Source organism: Salvelinus sp. IW2-2015, unplaced genomic scaffold (genome assembly GCF_002910315.2).
Source record: "Salvelinus sp. IW2-2015 unplaced genomic scaffold, ASM291031v2 Un_scaffold16635, whole genome shotgun sequence".
NCBI classification, from domain to species: Eukaryota; Metazoa; Chordata; class Actinopteri; order Salmoniformes; family Salmonidae; genus Salvelinus; species Salvelinus sp. IW2-2015.
In genome coordinates, this window is record NW_019957683.1 from 63,005 (window position 1) to 71,152 (window position 8,148).

At 45.3% G+C, this 8,148-nt stretch overlaps 1 long non-coding RNA gene across 3 annotated transcripts; it reads left to right on the forward strand.

Annotated features, from left to right (window-relative positions):
- The first annotated feature begins 5,968 nt into the window (after positions 1-5,968).
- LOC139027500 (uncharacterized) lies at positions 5,969-7,059 on the forward strand. 3 transcript variants are annotated; one of them, XR_011479598.1, is made up of 3 exons: positions 5,969-6,250; positions 6,320-6,643; positions 6,738-7,059. It is a non-coding gene; the product is annotated as an uncharacterized lncRNA (long non-coding RNA). The 3 variants fall into 3 exon arrangements; XR_011479600.1 differs by having other exon boundaries at positions 6,532-6,643; positions 6,738-7,056; XR_011479599.1 differs by lacking the exon at positions 5,969-6,250 and having other exon boundaries at positions 6,285-6,435; positions 6,532-6,643; positions 6,738-7,055.
- Positions 7,060-8,148: the final 1,089 nt, after the last annotated feature.

Sequence of the window (8,148 nt, forward strand, 5' to 3'; positions counted from 1 at the left end):
CGTCTCGAACATGACCGAGCGCCGCTGTGTAACAGGGAGAGGCACTGTAAGAACGAGGCGATGCTGTCTTCCGAGTGTTGCCCGATAAGAGAGAGTACCCAGCATTATGCCAAGGTATTCTGTTTTATGTGTTGGCACCAAATGTTTCTTTTTCTGATTGATCTTGAACCCTAGCTCGGAGAGTTGCGTTAAGCTTACTGTATACTTCTCAGTCGAAACAGTTTGCACATATGACAATTTTACGTTTTTGTTCGTTTTGGTGTTCGGCATCAGTTTTTCCAGGCATGTTCGAGCACACAACCATTTCTCTTGAGGCAAGCTGAAGTTCGGTAGCCGAAGTCTACGCCCCTACGTTGGTGATTGGTCAACAGTAGGGATTCTTCAATGAAGTGCTTGTCATTCAACGACAGACGACTAGTTTTCATGCAAATTTTGTCACTTGCACCAACCATCTTAAAACCTCCTCTGCAAAAACTTCAAAATGAATGATATTTCTTGACTTATCTTTGATTAATTATAACTATTTTGAGGAAGTGTTGCTGTATGTTATGTTGTACGGCGTCTCAAGAGGGACTAACAGTAATATTGCTTTTTTTTCTTTTTTCTTAAATCGAATGTCTATCTAAACTCAGCAAAAAAAGAAACGTCCTCTCACTGTCAACTGCGTTTATTTTCAGCAAACTTAACATATGTAAAAATGTGTATGAACATAACAAGACTCAACAACTGAGGCATAAACTGAACAAGTTCCACAGACATGTGACTAACAGAAATGGAATAATGTGTCCCTGAACAAAGGGGGGGGGGGGGGGGGGGATCAAAAGTAACACTCAGTATCTGGTGTGGCCACCAGCTGCATTAAGTACTGCAGTGCATCTCCTCCTCATGGACTGCACCAGATTTGCCAGTTCTTGCTGTGAGATGTTACCCCACTCTTCCACCAAGGCACCTGCAAGTTCCTGGACATTTCTGGGGAGAATGGCCCTAGCCCTCACCCTCTGATCCAACAGGTCCCAGATGTTCTCAATCGGATTGAGATCCGGGCTCTTCGCTGGCCATGGCAGAACACTGACATTCCTGTCTTGCAGGAATCACGCACAGAACGAGCAGTATGGCTGGTGGCATTGTCATGCTGGAGGGTCATGTCAGGATGAGCCTACAGGAAGGGTACCACATGAGGGAGGAGGATGTCTTCCCTGTAATGCACAGCATTGAGATTGCCTGCAATGACAACAAGCTCACTCCAATGATGCTGTGACACACTGCCCCAGACCATGACGGACCCTCCACCTCCAAATCGATCCCGCTCCAGAGTACAGGCCTCGGTGTAACGATCATTCCTTCGACGATAAACGCGAATCCGACCATCACCCCTGGTGAGACAAAACTGTGACTCGTCAGTGTAGAGCTCTTTTTGCCAGTCCTGTCTGGTCCAGCGACGGTGGGTTTGTGCCCATAGGCGACGTTGTTGCCGGTGATGTCTGGTGAGGACCTGCCTTACAACAGGCCTACAAGCCCTCAGTCCAGCCTCTCTCAGCCTATTGCGGACAGTCTGAACACTGATGGAGAGATTATGCGATCCTGGTGTAACTCGGGCAGTTGTTGTTGCTATCCTGTACTTGTCCCGCAGGTGTGATGTTCGGATGTACCGATCCTGTGCAGGTGTTGTTACATGTTGTCTGCCAGCTGTCCATCCTGTCTCCCTGTAGCGCTGTCTTAGGCGTCTCATAGTACGGACATTGCAATTTATTGCCCTGGCCACATCTGCAGTCCTCATGCCTCTTGGCAGCATGCCTAAGGCATGTTCACACAGATGAGCAGGGACCCTGGGCAGGGACCCTGAGTCAGTAGCAAGGCTTCTTGTGTCCTAAGTTTTCATAACTGTGACCTTAATTGCCTACCATCTGTACGCTGTTAGTGTCTTAACGACCGTTCCACAGGTGTATGTTCATTAATTGTTCATTGAACAAGCATGGTAACAGTGTTTAAACCCTTTACAATGAAGATCTGTGAAGTTCTTTGGATTTTTACGAATTATCTTTGGAAGACAGGGTCCTGAAAAAGGGCCGAGTTTATTTAAGGGAGTGTGCGAGGCACAAATCGAATCTCCTTTTAATTGTATTTTCAACCTGTGTCTGTCTTGATACAGCAGAGGCTTTTTTAGTGAGAAAAAAAAGAGTGAATGCATCAAACTGGGTCGCTGCACAAAGGGAAGGGTTTTAGGAACACAGATGTGCCCCTCCCCCCATAGTGGGGTGAACTGTTGGTTGTCCCTCTCTGCCGTGTACCCCTAGGTTGGGCACCCATTCCCCTCGGGGAATCAAATGAGCGGGACCTCGATGTGGCTGCAGGGAAGGCAAAATTTCCTCACTGTCAGCCCCTGTTAGGGGATCCGAACTGTGGGGTCGAAGACCGCTGTGTCGCTGGGGGCTTCTCGTAGAAACCTCTGGTGCCAGCAAATTTCCCTCTCTCTGGCTCGAAGCCTTGGCTTCTGGAGGGGGTTGGCCGGGTAACCACGATTCCCAGATCTACAGAAGTTAAATGCTTCGCCTGCTTCCTTTGGAAGTTTGCACTTCTGCCGAATGATGGCGACAGGTGGTACAAACAGTAATTTCATCTCGACAGCGTTAAGGAAATGTGCTTTCTCCTTATCTGTTAGCCACAGTGCTCTCTCCCTTACCAATGCAAGGCTCATGGCACAACCACAGGCTTGAATGGCACCCCTGGAGGCACGGAGGTTGAGGTTTGTGACGACACATCTCTTCCCAAAGGTTTGGGTTAAGCTTGCCAATCGATTGGAGATTATGCATCTCCAGCATCAAATTGGCCTGGTAAGCCAGTAGTAGGGACGTAACGTTCAACGCCCGTAAATAATGTGCAGCAGACACATACACATTTTGGTAGATAGATGGGGAGAAGCTGTTCGTCTTAACAGGGAGAGAAGTGTCCATCTTTGATGAGGTACTGGGGTTGAAGTGGTTGGCCAGTGACCGCTCAACCGCTCAACCGCTTGTCCTTGACATTCATTTTGGCAAAAAGTCTGGTTTGGACATTGACAGTCAAAGGTTTTCAAAATTGCGTTTGGCTTCAGCCATGCAGGCTGAGAGGAGTTGTTTTCCTGGGACGGTGCTAGAGGAGAGTTTACTCCTGTCATACCAGTCCCTCTCTGATGCCACCCCCCATGGGTTCAGACCACTCAATATGCTGCCCGTTTGCTGACATCATTGAGCGAATATCTCATCCGCCATCGATGCCTAGCTATGCTAGCAGGTTCTATGGCTCCAAAAAACATCTAAAAAAGTGAAACGTAACTAGCGTTCACCACTTGGGCTAGTAGCCTAGCTAGTTAAGACAGTGCTGGCCGGAAAAGCTAATCCTTTTACAATGTCAACGTAGCTAGCGTTTGCCATGAGGGTTAGTAGCCTAGCTAGTTAGCGCTAGCTTCCTTTGGCTAACTTTGTGCTATGTTGGTCTTGCAACGTACAAAAGCGTGGCTCTCGACCGATAAGCAGTGACGCTAGGATGGTCGGTCTAGTCAATGCCGATGAAGGGTCGAACTAAACGAGAGAGCAAACTAGTAATTCTACCCTTCCAAGTAGAAAAGCTAGCCGTAGGATAGCTAGCCTTGCAGCGAGCTAGCCAGGTTAGCTAAGCCTTGCAGCTAAGCTAGCCATGTCGCCGCAGTTAGCCGTGTGATGCTAGCTACAAAAGGAGACAAAGGAATAAAGGCACTGAAGCTAATTCTTACCCAAAAATGTCACTCAACACAAAAGACGTGAGCTGATAAGGTTACGCCACCGAGTGCAGGGTTAACGGCACATGTGAACAGTGCCGAAAAAGTATCAAGTCGCGCTGAGGAGAGCCAAGTAGAACTCTTCTGTGAGGAAGAAAGGTGAGAAGGAGAAGAGGGCAGGTGAGTTGCTCTTTGGTATGAGGGGGAAGGGCTCCCTCATTCGCCACTTGACCGGTCTGATTAGTCCTTCAAGCTACTTATGTCGATTAAGTCGAAACAAATAATTGAAAGTGAACCAGTGTGCGTCTTTGACATTTAAGTACCTGCCCTTTTATCATGTAGAAGAGGATAAGAAGAGAACTCCCTCGCCATTGTTGTTCATAGGCCAAAGAGCTACAGTATATTTTCCTCTCATCCAACAAATGTAAACAGAGTTAGCATGGAGTTAAACTGGAATTTTCAAAACATTGGCATTGAGTAGAACACGTGCTTAAGTCAGATGACATGAAAATAGAGCTCTTTGGCCACGCACAACAGTGGTGAGTTTGGCATCGAAATGAGAATGCATGAGCAGAAATTAATCCCATACCTACTTTAAAATATAGTGGTGAATTTTATTGAACCTGTATTTTATCAGGGAGTCATACTGTGACCAAGGTTTCTTTTACAGATGAGCCCTGAATTACATAAATAACAGAAAATAAACATCAATATAAATACAAAATGCAAGAAGGAAACCAGGGGCCTGTTGCACAAAACTAGGATAAAGGATTAAGCCAGGATATCTTGGTGATCCTGGCTCAATTGATCCGTAATCCGGTTGCACTAAAGAAAGCACAAGCATATATTGTACCCAGAAGGTGCCTGCTCACACATTGTCTGTACTGTTTTAGCAGTGAAAAAGAATACCCACAGACAAGGCACGGGTGGTGGGTCACCAAAGGCTGACCTTACCCCAGCAGAGGACAGGCCTTGGAGCTAAATAAAGGCAGGCCCGTCTTAGAGGGATCCCTGGGGGAAAGAGACGAGCATAGGTTCCTCCCAAGATGCCACCCGCTTCATTCAAGGTATGTCCTTCCATCTCTACATGGGATACAACCACATTCATAGAATCAATTTGGACTGTCTGACTTTGGTTTACCTATTGCCTTGCAGTGTCTGGCAGCACTGTGTTCCTGTTAGAGCCACCAGCACAAGCACCAGACGATGCTGATCCAGTGAGTACTCCATCAAAGGCATACTGTAGGCCTGGCATGTCTTGTCTACTAGCCTTCAATATGAATCCAGATTAAATGTGATAGGGTTAAGGCCCCAGTGCAGCAGCAACAGCACATGATGGAGACGATGATGAGGAGGAGACCATCTCTCTGGATTCCAGAAGGCATGAGGTATCATGTTAAGACTGTGAAAGTACTATTTACTCTACAATGGTGAGGAGTCCTCATCAAAATCAAAAAATCTAATTTCTTTTACAGGACCCAGATGCTATACAGTGGGAAAACCAGCCTGGCAACATAGTGCGTATTAATAAAAGGACACCACATCCTGCCAAATTCCAGCTGCGCTAATTGTATTGTGTTCACAGAGCTCACAAGCTATCAGAAAGTTGTATGGCAACCACCTCCGGCGCAAATAGAACTGGCAGACATAGACAATTCAGTACAAGAAGAAAAAGATGGAAAATCTTGCACTGGAGTCCGAAATAAAAAAGAGGACAATTAGGAAACTGGACTGAAAATAAAAACTTGAGAGGGAGGTGAGATATGCCTTCAATGTATGCTAACTGTAACACAAATGTATTAATCATTATTTTTCTTTTCTCCCCCCAGCTCCAAGAAGATGACACAGCTCAAAATAAAAATTAGGTATATTCTCGTAAAGTCAAGTGAGCCATGACATATGAGCTCTTATTGTGAGCACACAGGACGGTGGCATCTTTCTAAGGTTTTTTTTATTTTCCCAGCAATCAGTACAACCAAGTCATCGTTATAAGGCATCGCCCTCTTTTGCCCACCCCCCAGCACCAGGTGTGTGGCCACTAGCCACTATGAAGGCCCAAAATTGTGTGTTCCTTTCTGCTCTGACAATGGCATGCCCATTCGTGCGAGATGTGGTGGATGAAGAAGCACTGTGTGCTGAGGAGAGCCTTCAGGCGAGAAAGGGTCTTCAGGGACCGGTTGGACCACTGGCCTTCCCTGATGACCATCTATATGAAAGATACAGGTTTCTTGCAGATGGCATCAGGTATCTATGCAGACTACTGGGTCCCAGGATTAAGCACCGCACTGCACGGAGCCATGCACTGAGTGTGGAGCAAATGGTTTGTGTGGCCTTGCGCTTTTTGCTAGTGGAGCCTTCCTGTACTCAGTGGGGGATGCAGAACAGCTGAACAAGGCCACAATTTGCCGCACAATAAGGAGTGTGTGTCTGGCTATCAAAGCATTAGCAGATGTCTTCATCTCCTTCCCTGGCCACAGAAGACTCTGTGACACAAAGAGGAGTTCTATAGGATTGCAGGTAAGAGGATCTACAAATTACAGCAAAACTGTTAACACATAGTAGGATACTCATTACTTTGTGTGACAGGTTTCCCCAATGTCATTGGTGCAGTGGACTGCACACACATAAGGATAAAAGCCCCCTCAGGTGCCCATGAGGCCGATTTTGTGAATAGGAAATCCTTTCACAGCATTAATGTTCAGGTGAACATAACTTTTTGATATTGTCCATTGACGAACACTCTGCATTGCCAGTGATGTGCATTGATTGGTGTAATATTCCTCATCTTATGATTTCAGATGGTCTGCAATGCTGACTGTGTGATCAGCAATGTTGTGGCAAAATGGCCTGGCTCAGTCCATGACTCCAGAATCTTTCGGGCCTCTGAAATCTATCAGTGCCTATCACAAGGTAAGCACACAAACCCCTATTTATAACCATCATGGCTGTGTCAAGAATATCACTGTGTTTATGAGGTAGTAATGATGAGATTTTGTGTTGACAGGTGAATTCTCTGGTGTGTTGCTGGGAGACAGGGGGTATGGCTGCCAGCCTTTTCTCCTGACACCTTTCACAGACCCCCAGGAAGCACAGCAGGCCTACAACCATGCCCATGCCAGGACCAGGGCCAGAGTTGAAATGACCTTTGGCCTCCTGAAGGCACGCTTTCACTGCCTTCACAAATTAAGGGTCAGCCCTGTTAGGGCATGTGATATTACTGTGTTGTGCTGTCCTCCACAATGTGGCCTGCCTGAGGAAGGAGAGGGCCCCCAGAGTGCCACCAGCCATGGACTGGGACAATCCGGCAATCTTCCCTGAGGACGACAGTGGTCGGCTGCTGAGGGACCAATAGTGTGTTGAATTATTTTAGTTAGTATATGTGCTTTCAATTTTGGTTAAATATGTCCTGCGGTGGCAGAGGAATTTGGGTTTTTTTGGGTTCGTTTTTTGACGAATTGGCCTCTTATGATGTTTGTGCGGTATACTGTGTGTAATACAAGGCTGCAGGGGAGGCTACTGCATCCATTCATTTGTCTGTTCAGTTGATGTGTATGGATTTGTCCTGCATTTATTTTAGTGTGCAGACATGCAGGGTGTGTTATATACAGACCTTTGAATGTGTATGTTATCATTTTGTATAATATGCTTGGATTCTGTGCTTTCCATCTTTAGAGTCACTGTGACTTCAGTTTCGAAAGGAGCTGATGGTTTACCTGCTTTGTTTTGTCCTTATTCAATAAAGGAACATAATGTTACACATTGTGTTTTTATATTCATATGGAATGTGTATTTGTTATATGACAGAGTACTAGGGCCACACTGAAGAAAAAGGTAAAAGTCATAAATTTATGAGGCTGGTTCTTTCTGCAGAAAAGCTACATATTGTTTTTACAGTTTTGATACTTATGACAATGTGATACTTAATATTCTGGCACATCAGCATGTCTTTGTTTATGAAACCATACTGAAGTACAATTTCACGAAATGCCCCACATCTGTCATTTTAACAACTGTCCTCCTTTAAAACAACTGGTTACAAAATTATGACTTGTGTTTTTTCCCCTCGTGGCCCTAATATTCTATCATTTTATATATAGCCTTATAGTCTATGGGAAACTGTAAATTATCTAATGATAGCAACATCATCTAAAAATCATTTTTATCCAAAATCATTGAAATTAATGATCACAAACGTTTATAATAAATAATTAACAGTGGTCTAGTTTATATGTGATAACAAGTATAGTGAGCAGTAAATAACTATTGGTTTCCATTTTGTGGTGACTGCTGACTGACATTAGGGATGAGATTAAATAGATCCTGGAATTTAGCCTGGTCTGGAGCAGGCTAGCTCCCACAGAATAAATCTCCATGGTAATTTATACCATAACATATCCTCCTGCCCCCTATCCCAT